The following is a 13,957-nucleotide window of genomic DNA, read 5'->3' as shown; positions in this document are numbered from 1 at the left end:
TTCCAAAGCAGATGCAAGCCAAGCGTAACATGCCTCGCTCAGAGGCGTCTTACATTCGTCTTGCATCTGCTTTGGCACTGTATTTGGCCTGAGGAAGTGGGCAAGAACCCACAAAACACGTTGCCTAGCGCATATTAAGTTTAATCCCCATACAAATGTGTCGTCATTGAGGTAAGCCACCTTAATCTTTCCAATGTTAGCTGATTTTAACAGTTTTACTACTCCTTGGGTGCCTCTTTCCCCCTTGTACAACCCTGAAAAGGATGTCAAATATTTCAAAATGTTGTACAGTGTTAAGTGATTAGCAGCATATTTGTAACTGCACCCATTTTTTATTACTATTATTATTACTAGTATATTGAACATTACCAATATGACTTATTGCACATGTTCAATTAAAAAATTATCTCAGAGAAGATTCAGAGTTTAGAAAGTTTATGGCAGATGGCAAACAGCTGGTTTTTTTAATCTGTTTGTGCTCATGAAAGTTTGATCTAAAACATCTAGCTGATTGTAGGAGCTCAAACAGTTTCCAGGGTGACTGTTATCCTTGATAATGTTTCTGGCACTTCTTATACAGCAAGTCTTATACAGGAGTTGGTATACGATTGATGGTAGTTCAATGCCGATAGTGACCTCTGATGATTTGACAACCCGATGCAGGGCTTCTTTACTGGCCTTGTTGCAGCTATTGTGCCAGACCGTCATGCAGTAAGTCAAGACACCATCTATAGTGAATCTTCATACAGTAACGAGCTCCTTAGTTTTCTCAAAAAATGGAGGCCTTGTTGTGCTTTGCCAATGACAACTCCGCTATTGTCAGCCCAGGACAGGTCCACTGCGATGGTGACTGCCAGAAAACTCTAGCCACAGCCTCTGCTTTGATCATTATCAGGTTGCTATTGGTCTTTTTGGTGGTTAAAGTCCATAATAACTTCTTTGGTTGTTTTTTGTACTTAACAACAGATTGTTGATGCCATGCCATGCAGTCATATTTCGAACTTCTTTCCTGTATGCAACGTCTTAATTGTCTAATATAAGCCCAATGGCAGTCTGAAAATTTACCAGTTATGTTTGATTTATGGATAAGCCAACATTCACTGGTAAAAAGTGCATAGAGTGAAGAGAGGATTTAAAACACAGCATGGCATGCCAGTGTTCAGGGTAAGGTTGGAGGATGTGTTTTTTTGTAACCTGACAGCTTAAGGGTGATTGGTAAGAAAGTCCAATAACCAGTTACATATGGAGGGTGCAAGTTCTAGTGCATAGAGTTTGTAGATGAACAACAGATGCAGGCTGACTTTCTGGTACCTTTCAGGCATCCATGATAATATGGTAGAATAAAACCTTTCCCAGGACAGAAAGAAAAATGTCAGGGTTGGACAGGCAAGCCTGTGTGCATGTATTTATTACATATATAGTAAGAAAAAAAGGAAATGGTCTGGTCAAGAGAGACAGTGGAAAAAAAATAACGTTAGCTACTTACCTCTGTAGTGGGAAGTGTCTGGATAGTCCAGAGACTTCCTGTATCTCTCAACAGGCCACTGTTGCAGCGGAGGGTTCCTCTATACCTATCTGACAAAAGGTTGTTGAATACGTATCCTGTGGTCGCGCCCCCAGCTGTGGATGAGCGCATCCGGACTAAGCGTGCTTGAGTGAGATCCGCATATGCCCAGTAGAACTATCTTCTTACACATGGAAGAATAAAAAGCCACGCACAAGCGGCTTCTTGAGTGGACCTTACTCATGCAAACCCGGTCCAGATGCTTGTCCATGGCCTTAGAAAAGAAGAAGGTCCTTGCAATTGTGGGCAGTAGAAGGTTCCAGGAAGCCTCTGAACCATTCTACAGGCTTCCAACTACTGAAGTAAGTTTTTAACTCTGCTTCCCATCCCCCACTACAGGTTTAAGGAACATCTACAGAGAGAGAGTGGGAGGAGAAGAGAGTCCCGAATGTAGAAGGGAAGAACAAGGAGGAGGGAAGGAAATCACCTTGTTACTTGGTTCTGGGGAAGGCAATGGCTACTCTTCTGAGTGGTGTTTCCTTTTTAACTTGCCAGGCGAAAACATGACTGACGATGGTCAGGACATTACATGTCAGTAAGAAACAGTGTAGGAAATATGCCTGTAACCCCCAGCCTCCACCACCCCCAATCCCTCCCAATAATTGGTGACACAGCTTATCTAGAGCAGCACAGGTATTTTGTGGGTAAAGGCTGTGGCCACAGGGCTGAGGGCTGGACACCAGAGTTACAAATCTCAGGAGCACTTTCAAATTTGGAAAAATGTCACGCCACTTTTTCTAACATATAATTCTATTTAAGTACACTTTACTCACACTACATGTGAATTTTTAAGACCTCTATTGCCTGGCTAGGTAAATTTAAGTATGAAGAATATGGAGGCTGCTATCTTTATTCTCTTATAAACCATATTGAACTGTAGTTGTTTCACAAACCTGCAACAAGCAGGCAGCCAGTGGAGTAAGGCCAGAGTCAAAGCATTTGATCTGCATGCTTATTCTGGCCCAGTGACGTATGGTATCAGAGGCACAGCATGAGCACACACAGCACCTCACCACCTACTACCTGTGAAATACAATTCCAACCTTCCCACATCAGGATAGTGTGCATTGTGTAATTAGTGTGACCTGCGTTACTTAGGTAATGTTCACATTATCCAGGTACTGAGAGCAATGCTATTTCCATAGTGTGCAGTAGTCTGGTAGCGTGCATGCATGTAGGTTGCACAAAATGCGCAACATTTCAGACATACTTGTAAAATTGCTGTGCGTTTACCACCGTTTGCTAAATGCACGCCATGATTTCTACTGTAATGCAGGAATGCTGGGAAATGTAGTCTGGCATCCTTGGTTCTTTCGACCTGCCCACCAGCTGAATCCAGAGAAGAGAGGAAACATGCTGTACTGCAAGGGCAAGCAGGCTTGAAACAGGTTTTTCAACTTTCTCTACACTGTCTACATGAAAGTACTATTCCAACTGCTTACTAGAACTTGTTTTCATTTTGGGTTTAGAATTCTCGGGAAAGTTAAGCCTCGTACACATGCTAGACAGAACTCTGTCAAGGCAGCCATTCAGGGCCGTCCTGGTGAATAATCTACCATGTGTACAGCTGCCCCATGCCTTTAAAAGATTCAGCATGCCAGATCTTTAAATGACAGCAACAAATGTGCACATTGCTCCCGTCTTTATCCTGCCCCACTGTGTGCCATCATCTTTCCTTCTATCTCCATAGAAACAGTACAGCTGAGCGATGTGTCTGTATAAACTTGCGCTCAAGGTCCTGACCCCTTCGAGATGACAATTATATGGTCCAAGCATTAGACAGTTGTGGGCAGGTGATGATAAGCACACAAAGGCTCTCATCTGGGGGGAATCCTGGGATATGATGCAGGTCTTTATCAGACATACAGAAATCGGTCTGGAAAATATCACAGGTAAAGGCTGAGCTTTGGTGGTATTCTCAAGGTCAGTACCCATAACACAATTTTTGCCTCAACTTTTCCACTGCGGATTATTTTTTTTCTGTGACGAACGATCGTTTTACTGATTTTGCAACCGTGAGTACATGTTTAGCGGTGTGCATTGATCGCGACCGTCATGTCTGATCACAGAGCAAGTGATTATTCACATTCCCATAGACTCCCTGTGATGAATAGCGGAAAAGCCGCCGCATGTTCTGACAGTAAGGCGGCTGATTTTGCGTCTGATGCGACGGTTTGTCCGCGTCAGCATGCGTCTGGGTTGTCTGGAACTAGTGGTGCACATGGGAGGAATGGCGTGGGGGCCGCCGCGTGTTCTGACGGTAAGGCGGCGGATTCCGCGTCCAGTGCGAAGGTTTCCCCGCAGCAACATGTGTCTGGGCTGTCTGGACCTAGTAGTGCACACAGATGGAGAGCTACGCGCGCGCAGCAAGACAAGCTCTTTATACCAATAGGAGGAAGATCAGCTGATCAGGGTGGTCAGCTGATCCCTGCTCAGTCAGTGATTGGTTGATGGGAGCTGGGCGGCGCTGTGGGGCGCTTTATTATATATATCTCCTGCTGTTCAGTTGCTGGTTGTCTGGCACTCAGACCTTAGTCAGATCCTTCAGTGTGGTCGAACCAGGAGGACCTGGGAATCCACATTTAGCCAGTTACTGTATATCATCTGTGTTATTCTCTAGCATAGTTCCAGGGTGTTGAGATCATGGCCCTCACACCCCAGACTAGGAATACTGTATATCATCTGTGTTATTCTCTAGCATAGTTCCAGGGTGTTGAGATCACGGACCTCACACCTCAGACTAGGCCTTGTTCTGATATCTGTTATGACCTGTAGCGTTCCTGACTATTCTTCTGATCTCGGATTTGGTACTTTGCATATCTGATACTCTGTTGGCCACCCGGCCTGTCTGACCTTCTGGCTGTCACCCCCCGCAGGGTGTCCAGCCTTTCCGCAGGGGTCCCCTGCTCTACAGAGAGGACACTGCTCCTTATCAGTCAGGGACTCCCTCTCCAGGTGTCCTTGACTGCAGTAGAGTCTTCTTTACTTATTGGACCACCTGCTACCCCGGTGGTCCAAAGGTTACTGTTGCACCAAAACACTTACACACTCAGGTGTCTAGAGGTTAGACATATTTGATTATTGGCGATTCTGCAGATCCCCAATAATCAGGTATATCTGTATTCTTGGGGATACTGCAGATCACCAAGAATCAGATTCTCTCTCTGGTTGCTGACACCTATCGTTACACTCCCACAGTAATTAGCACAATCACAGAAACGTTTCTGTGATCGTTCATTTTTCGGACGCAAACAAAGCTCTAAGATCAGGCCACTGGATCTGGGAATGATTGTTTGCCAGTTGGAGATCCCAGATCCATCTTGTTGTGCATACTTAACTAAAGTTAAGGACAGACGAAGGAACTGGTGAGTATCACAGAGGCTTGTTTAGTCCCGCCAGAGAATCAGACCACTGTTCAGAGGGTAATTAGGTCTATTCCAGTTGGAGAATTACATCCCCCCTGGATTTGCATTCAGGAAGCAGTAACAGCACAGAGCCTACGGGAGGATTCCACAGTGCTGCACGCCTGGGACACCTCACAATGGAGAATTCTGTATAATACACTGCTGTACTAATGTGCATTCTGCATATAGTCTGTCACTGTATACAAACCCCTGAGCAGCCTCTCCAACTACATTTTCTGCTCAGTAACTTAGTAAGCAAAATATGTAAAGTGCATCTCCAGGTCACATAAGCAGGACTATATTGCTTCCTGTGTGGCCAGGCTGAAGTGCAATAGCCTTTTAAAATGTATATCTGGAAATATTGATGTACAAATTCATGCTTGTATGTCCAGCTCCTCCTTCCTATCACCAGCTGCTGCCTTTGCTCCTTTTGAACAGATCAGGACAGAAGGATTTAAGCTGCATACACAGGTCCAACAAACGCAGAACCTGATCAATTGCACAACCTGTATGTCTACACGCCTTTCTCGTCCTTACCGCGTATTAGAGCATTGAGTACTTCTCATGTTATGATTATAGGCACTGAATTTTTGGCCTGAGGAAGTTAGTCGTAAGTACTCATGAAATGCATTGTAGTAGTGCAAATAAAATTTCCTGCTTACACTTTTTGCCTCCTTTACACTTGACTATTGTGTCATCTCCGAGGTAAGCCATCTCTCTTTTTCAAGACTTTCATGTTTTTTTTTTTATTTTATTTTTTTTTATCACTCCTGGGCACCTCTTTCCCCAGCTGTACTCTTGTTAAAGACTCCCAGATTCCACCACGAACCCCCACCCCCAGGGCTCCCATCGTCTCCTGGGCACCAGAAGTGGAGAACAGGCCCTTGTCCATGGATTGGACAAGGGCTTTGAGGAGATGTGGAGGCTCTGTTGCCCCTCTTTTTTCAGACTTAAACCCCCCCCCCACCCCCAAACATGGACCAAGCGGGCTGGAATGGGTTCCAAATTCTGCCATACCAGCCTGCATGGGAGACAAGGGGTTAAAGAAACTTGGCATGGGGGACATCATGATGTAAAGTGTACAGCAGAAAAATTTAACGAGTTTAAAAACCATTTTTCCTATGGAACGTTCAAACTACATGGTCTTTTCGAAATGGGTTTGCAAAGAGGCTTTGCAATTAACCGCAGATGCCAGCGCAATTGACTTCAATGTAAAATGTCAGAACAAAGTCTGTGAACAGAGTAATTTCCAAGATTTGCATTCTTACACACTATACAACAGTTCTTACAAATTAGAGATTAGCTATGGTAACATCTTACTGAGCAGGTTGTCGCACTACATGATCAACAACTCCACAGCTTCACAGTGCAAGATAGCAGCGGCAGCAATGCAAACATTAGAGGCTTATCTTATGTAAGTTGAGATCTGATCTAATACTGAGTTGTGGTAGGCAGGTAACCAATCAAAATTGGGACGGTGTCAACTATTTATCTGATCTAAAGCCCCCTCTACACCATTCAATTCTAGGCGCGATCAATTGAATTTGATTAGGTTGATTAAATCCGATCGGAATTCAATCAATTGTGTGATCGATTTGCATTGAAAACTAGCCAAAATCGATCACACAATTGATCCAATCCCGATTGGACACGAGGATTTAATTGATCTAATCGAATTTGATCGATCGCGCCTGGAATTGACGATTATTAGGAAGGTCATCAAAGGCCCTCCCAGTGAGCTGATTCCCAGGAGGCACCTAGGACCTGTGAGCAGCATTTTGGGGTCTGCCAAAAGTCATCTAAGTATGTCTACAAGTGTTGGCTATTTGAGTGTTGGAGAACATTCTCAATAAGTTCAACAGGGCTTGGAAAATCCTCAAAAAGGATATAGGTGTGAATATTGTAGTTAGTGGTACAACAGGAATATTGTAGATAAAAAATAGAACACTATGGGCTTGATTCACAAAAGGGTGCTAAGTGTTAGCACGCCTGTGAAAAGCCCCTTAGCATGCCTAAAAGAGCTTTTCACAGGCTAATTTGTGCGTGAAGCGCATCGCGTGCAAAGTTTTGTGCGCAAGACTTTATGCGCGCAAAACGTCGCACCATTCGCACGCTAAATACGTATTTAAATGTGTTTAGCGACCTTTCGCGTGCACCTAAGCGCGACCATGTGAGATGCACGTTGGAGCGCACAAGAGCCCGACCTGGAAGCCGGCCTAGCCAGGTCGGGTGAGCCACTGGAGAAAACCGTGAGCCTCCGCAGCGGCGTTGAGGGCACGTCCTGCCTGCCATGGACTGGAGGTAACCCCAGGTAAGTGGATTAGTATTTTTATTTTTTTAACTAACTCCGTGAACCCTCCCTTTAACAAACTGTTCCCCATCCCCTTCTTGCACCTCTAACACTGTAGTTGCCATTGGCAGATTTCCCTTTCTCTCCCCTTGGGGCCCCCCTTCCTGGCTCTCCCCTCCAGAATCGGTAAAGTGTCGGCGCAGCAGCTGACAGCGGGCGGAGATTTACCGCTGTTCAGCCACCGGAGGGAGCGCTGATCTGTGTGCCACCTCCGGTGGCTGAACAGCGGTAAGGCCCCGTTCACACTTGCGTTTTGGCATGCAAACGGACCGGATCCGGATCGTATCAGGACCTGATCCGGATTGGAACCGTACGGTTACGATCCGGTCCGTTTGCATCAGGACTGCTTCAGGCTGCCATCCGGATCCGTGGGGAAAAAAAAATACCTTAAAATTTGTTGGGGTCTGCAGAAGGTGCACCTGTAGAATCAGGTCCTCCACTGTAGGCCTCACCTCCACCTCCGACATACTACCAAAACAGGAAAAGCAGAAAAAGTACCGCTCTACTCACAGAATGGAAAACAGTGCTGGAGAAAAAGGGCTGCCTAGCCCGGAACACTGTATGAAGCAATCAATATCCGCACAATGTTTCCAAAAATCCAAAAGTTATTTATTCAGGACGTATCCCAATCATATAAAACGAGTATCTAGACTGACATGTTTCGAACCATCCTGGTTCTTAATCATAGCCATTGGCTATGATTAAGAACCAGGATGGTTCGAAACATGTCAGTCTAGATACTCGTTTTATATGATTGGGATACGTCCTGAATAAATAACTTTTGGATTTTTGGAAACATTGTGCGGATATTGATTGCTTCATACTACCAAAACAGCTCCAGCACGTGTGTCACTGCTGCTCCACTCCAGATATGCTGGGCCCATGTGTCCCTATCCAAAATGGCCGCTATGATACGCATAGGAAGTGGGGTAGAACGTCCGGTGTTGTCTCCAGTGTGTTCTGTGCTTCCGTTTCCCATTGGTTTTCTATATCCGGATGGTGCAGTCAGGCTCCGGTCCGGGTGCGTGGGCCGGATGAGCCGGACCAAAAAATAGCGCATGTTGGAAAAGTGTCCGGATCCGGTCCGGCTCCGTACTGTACGGAACGTACGCATGTGAACGTCCGCATAGCCTTTGCATTGCTATGCTATGTTCCGTTTGTACAGTATACAGTCCGGATCCGATCAGGCGGATCCAGGAAGGGAACGCTGATGTGCCTTAGTCTCCGCCCGCTGTCAGCCGCTACCCGCTGCGCCGACACTTTACCGATTCTGGAGGGGAGAGCCAGGAAGGGGGGCCCCAAGGTGAGAGAAGGAGGGGGGACTTCCCCCCTTCTCCGCTGCTATGCAAATCGCCCTCCTTCACTGGCTGTCTCCCCTCCTGGAGACACTACAAGCCTGGCTGCATATACCGGGGGCACCTATACGCCTGGCTATACCGGGGAGACCTATACACCTGGCTGCATATACTGGGGAGACCTATACACCTGGCTGCATATACTGGGGGCACTTATACACCTGACTACATATACTGGGGGCACTTATAGACCTAGCTACATATACTGGGGGCACCTTTAGACCTGGCTGCATATACTGGGGAGACCTATACACCTGGCTGCATATACTGGGGGCACTTATAGACCTAGCTACATATACTGAGGGCACCTATAGACCTGGCTATACTGGGGGGACCTATACACCTGGTTGCATATACTAGGGAGACCTATACTCCTGGCTGCATATACTGGGGCACTAATACACCTGACTACATATACTGGGGGCACTTATAGACCTAGCTACATATACTGGGGGTACCTGTAGACCTGGCTATACTGGGGACACCTATACACCTGGCTGCATATACTGGGGGCACTTATACACCTGACTACATATACTGGGGGCACCTATAGACCTGGCTGTATATACTGGGGGCACCTATAGACCTGGCTATACTGTGGACACCTATACACCTGGCTACATATACTGGGGACACCTAAAGACCTGGCTATCTATACAGGAGACACCTATAGACCTGGCTATCTGTACTGGGGACACCTATAGACCTGGCTATCTGTACTGGGGACACCTATAGGCCTGGCTACCTATTCTGGAGACACCTGTAGACCTGGCTACCTATACTGGGGACACCTATAGACCTGGCTATCTTAACTGGGGACATCTATAGACCTGGCTATCTTAAATGGGGACATCTATAGACCTGGTTATCTATTCTGGGGACACCTGTAGACTAGGCTACTTATACTGGGGACACCTATAGACCTGGATACCTGCACTGGGAAAACCTATAGACCTGGTTACTTCCACTGGGGATACCTTTTGACCTGGTTACCTATACTGGGGGCACCTATTTTGGGGGAACTGCTGCCAGATTAACTATTTTTGGGGAACTGCTGCTGCCAGATTAAGTGTATTTTCAGAAACAGCTGCCAGATTATGTGTATTTTTGGGGAACCTCTGCCAGATTGTGTATAATGGGGGAACTGCTGCTTCCAGATTCTCTGTATTTTGGGGAAACCACTGCTGCTACATGTATTTTCGGTGATCCGCTGCCAGATTATGCATATTTTGGGGAGCCGCTGCCAAATTATGTGTATTTGGGGGAACCGCTGCTGCCAGATAATGTCTATTTTGGGGGAACGACTGCCATATTATCTGTATTTTGGAAGAACCTCTGCCGTATTGCATGGATTTTTGGTGAAATGCTGTCAGATTACATGTATTTTGCGGGGAAACACTATGGTTCGAATCCCAGCCAGGGCACTATCTGCAAAGAGTTTGTATGTTCTCTCCGTGTCTGCGTGGGTTTTCTCCGGGCACTCCGGTTTCCTCCCACATTCCAAAAACATACAGATAAGTTAATTGGCTCCCTCTAAAATTGGCCCTAGACTACAGTACTTACACTAGACATATGGCAATGGTAGGGATTAGATTGTGAGCTCCTTTGAGGGACAGTTAGTGACAAGATATATATCTATATACACTGTACAGCGCTGCGTAATATGTCGGCGCTATATAAATACTAAATAATAATAATAATAATGGCAGAGTTCAAACTTCCCCGGCAGACCTTTTACACCACTGCTAAGGTCATGTATATTTTGCCCCACCCATATTCTGTTGCGTGACCACACCCATTTTTTGGCACAGGGGTTTTTATCAGTATGAGATATAACATATTTACTGTTGTCAGTAAATTATTATATTTTAGTCTGTAAAAATATAGCGTGAAAGGTGGGAAACACTGGTATGGGGGCCCCAAAATCTCCTATTGCCCGGGGGCCCCATGAGTTGTCAGTCCGCCCCTGCCATAGATAATGCACTCTACATACATTTGTATACAGTAATACTGTTTACATACTTGTATTCTCATTCACTACTTGAACTTTTGTGTATATGATCTCTATTTCCCTTACTGTGTGTACAGTTCTGTATACTGGTATGTGTACAGTGCAACAATCGATGTTGGCACTAAATAAAGCAAATAAATGCTTCTGCAGTGTAGACAACATTGAGTAACAATACAACAGTTCATACCTTATACCACAGCAACATCAAACACTAGTACTAGTGTGTAAATATATACATATTGCTAATGTAAAGTACCATACTGTATAATACTGTAGTATTTACATAGGTTTAAGTTAGTCTTTTCTTTAAGATAAGAATTAGTTGGCTAGCATAGCTTACACACTATATGTGTATGTGCTTTACCAGTAAGGTAAATGTTATGTTGCTGAGCATTTAGTAAATTCCATAGTCCCTGTTCATAAACAAGCCCCTGGTCAATCCAAATAACAGCAGCCTGGGGATCTAGTGGTGCATTGAAGATATTTTACTATCTACAGAACTGTCTGGTTTATGAAGCCATACTACCTCTCTCTGGCAAAATGTGGTATTGCAGGCACCAAATAAGGCCTCTCTTCCACAGACAGTTGAACTGTGTGCTCAGCAAGCAGTTACCAGGCAGCAATGAGCAGTTGCCAGGCAGCAGCAAGTAGTTGTTAGAGTTTGCCTATCAACTGCCCATGTAAAAGAGGCCTAAGGATAACTGGCAATCAGAATTGGGTGTTTTAGCACGTAAGTATTCAGGCGATTATGTATGATGTCTTTGAGCATGTCTGCGGCAACCACATACAGGGGAGGATTTAGCAAAATAAATGCAAGGAAAATTGGAGATAAAATGAAGCAGATGTTCAGGTCAAGGAGTCTTATTTCTTGCACTCTTTTATCCCAGTTTTACATTTTGTCTTGCACTGGTTTTGATAATCTGCCTTGCTGTCTGTAGGAATCTTGAATAGATAGTAATTTAGCGATAAGCACACCAACTTATATCCCTGTGGGCCTGATTTCCTAATGTTCTGCCATACCGGGGATCAAAGTAGAACATAAGTGAGCTAACACTGAGTGTAATTTGCCTTCTTAAAACAGAAGGTATTTGCAACAATTCAACTTTAAAGGGAACCTAAACTGAGAGGGATATAAAAGTTTCCTTTCCTTTTAAACAATACCAGTTGCCTGACTCTCCTGCTGACCTCTTTAGCTGCAGTAGTGGCTAAATAACACACCTGAAACAAGCATGCAGCTAATCCAGTCTGACTTCAGACAGAGCACCTGACTCCAGTCTGACTTCAGTCAGAGCACCTGATCTGCATGCTTGTTGAGGGGCTGTGGCTAAAAGTATTAGAGACACAGGATCAGCAGGAGAGTCAGGCAACTGGTATTTTTTTTTAAAGGAAAAATCCATATCCTGCTCACTTAGGTTCCCTTTAAGTCAGCAACTGTAGTTTCCACAATGCATCACTCCCAAATATGCAGATCATCTCTTCTGAAGCCAGGCTCACATCCAGAAACCAACAAGCCCATAGCGTATAATATATTTGGTACTTATCCGTTAGCCGGGCGCATCCGGCAGGTGGCGCTGTTGTTGCTAATTTCAATCACAAAACTGTGAATGTAAACGCCGGATGCGCCCGGCTAAACTGTATGTAATGCGCCCGGCTAACTGAATGTAAACGCCGTAGGTGGTAACAATATGTATATTAAGAATTGCGCAGAAAAAGTGGGATCAGCGCATCACCAGGCCGCCTCTGAATGGCCTCAGCTCAGAGATGCGCTGAGCCCCCCCAGAGACTACAAACGCACCTTGAACCCAAACAGAGGCTCTGCATATACACCAAAGAAAAACTAACAAGTGGGAGCAGCTGACCAGAATTAAATCAAACATAGCAAAGAAATGAACAGCGCTACTTAAAAACAGATGAATGCTTACCTGCAAAAAAGTGCAGACCCCACTCATGGGATACAAATACACAATGAGCACACATACAACCTGTCTATGTATGCACAATGAGCACACACCCAGGCTATGCATATGCATAGGTAGGATTTAGTTAGTGTTAGGTCCCCTCCCATGGAGGAAAGACTTCTTCGACAGTGGGAGGGACGAGTACCTAACAAATTGCATGCAAGCTTGTTATTGGAAACTAACATCCTCCAAGTGGTAGACAGGTTGTATGTGTGCTCATTGTGTATTTGTATCCCATGAGTGGGGTCTGCACTTTTTTGCAGGTAAGCATTCATCTGTTTTTAAGTAGCGCTGTTCATTTCTTTGCTATGTTTGATTTAATTCTGGTCAGCTGCTCCCACTTGTTAGGAAGAGAAGAAAAGAACAATCGAGAGCCCCCGATAGTGTGATATTGTAACACAATGGACGTCAAATGGTTAGAGTAAAAGAATTATACTCACAAGTGTGGGTTGCCACGTTCAGGCAACCACTTGTAGCACGGTCGGGGAGATTAGGCCTGTCCCCGCTCAGGCTAAAAAGTCGCTCTCTGTGTAGAAGAAAAAAGGTGTCCACACCTATCCACCAAGTGGATGTATCATGTAATGAAAAAACAGAGGCGCCAACAGGATAAAAAATGATGCCAATTAAAACCAAATAAAATGTGGGTGGCACTGGTGGATATGCCTCCCCCACAAAAATAACCACCACAATATATGGTAATCGTTATAAATTTTAATCAATTTCAAACTCCCAACAACAATTAATCTGCAACGCGTTTCACGGGACACAAGCCCGCTTCCTCAGGCAAAACACATAAAAGCAGGAGCAACCATAAGTCCACGGGATCCTCTGCTTGTCAATCGTGTCATATGCCATGCACTTCCTCCTTCAGTCGTGGAGCATGGCCAACACTTCACCCAGTGTTGGCCATGCTCCACGACTGAAGGAGGAAGTGCATGGCGTATGACACGATTGACAAGCAGAGGATCCCGTGGACTTATGGTTGCTCCTGCTTTTATGTGTTTTGCCTGAGGAAGCGGGCTTGTGTCCCGTGAAACGCGTTGCAGATTAATTGTTGTTGGGAGTTTGAAATTGATTAAAATTTATAACGATTACCATATATTGTGGTGGTTATTTTTGTGGGGGAGGCATATCCACCAGTGCCACCCACATTTTATTTGGTTTTAATTGGCATCATTTTTTATCCTGTTGGCGCCTCTGTTTTTTCATTACGCTCCCACTTGTTAGTTTTTCTTTGGTGTATATGCAGAGCCTCTGTTTGGGTTCAAGGTGCGTTTGTAGTCTCTGGGGGGGCTCAGCGCATCTCTGAGCTGAG

The 13,957-nt window shown here is 45.1% G+C and overlaps 1 protein-coding gene across 3 annotated transcripts in view; it reads left to right on the top strand.

Moving 5' to 3' along the window:
• WNT5B (Wnt family member 5B) overlaps positions 1–13,957 on the top strand; it is a 314,129-nt gene that overhangs the window by 121,015 nt on the left and 179,157 nt on the right. Inside the window, exon 1 of one of the 3 annotated variants that reach the window (XM_068277239.1) lies at positions 11,327–11,414. The exons of the other annotated variants lie outside the window; for them this stretch is intronic. The gene's annotated coding sequence lies outside the window, so the exon portion shown is untranslated. Of the gene's footprint in view, positions 1–11,326; positions 11,415–13,957 lie in introns of those variants that run through there. 3 annotated transcript variants of the gene reach the window in all.

This window comes from Hyperolius riggenbachi, chromosome 3 (assembly GCF_040937935.1).
Source record: "Hyperolius riggenbachi isolate aHypRig1 chromosome 3, aHypRig1.pri, whole genome shotgun sequence".
Lineage (NCBI taxonomy): Eukaryota > Metazoa > Chordata > Amphibia > Anura > Hyperoliidae > Hyperolius > Hyperolius riggenbachi.
Note: the sequence above shows the minus strand (reverse complement) of the source record. Positions and strands in the feature narration are given on the sequence as shown.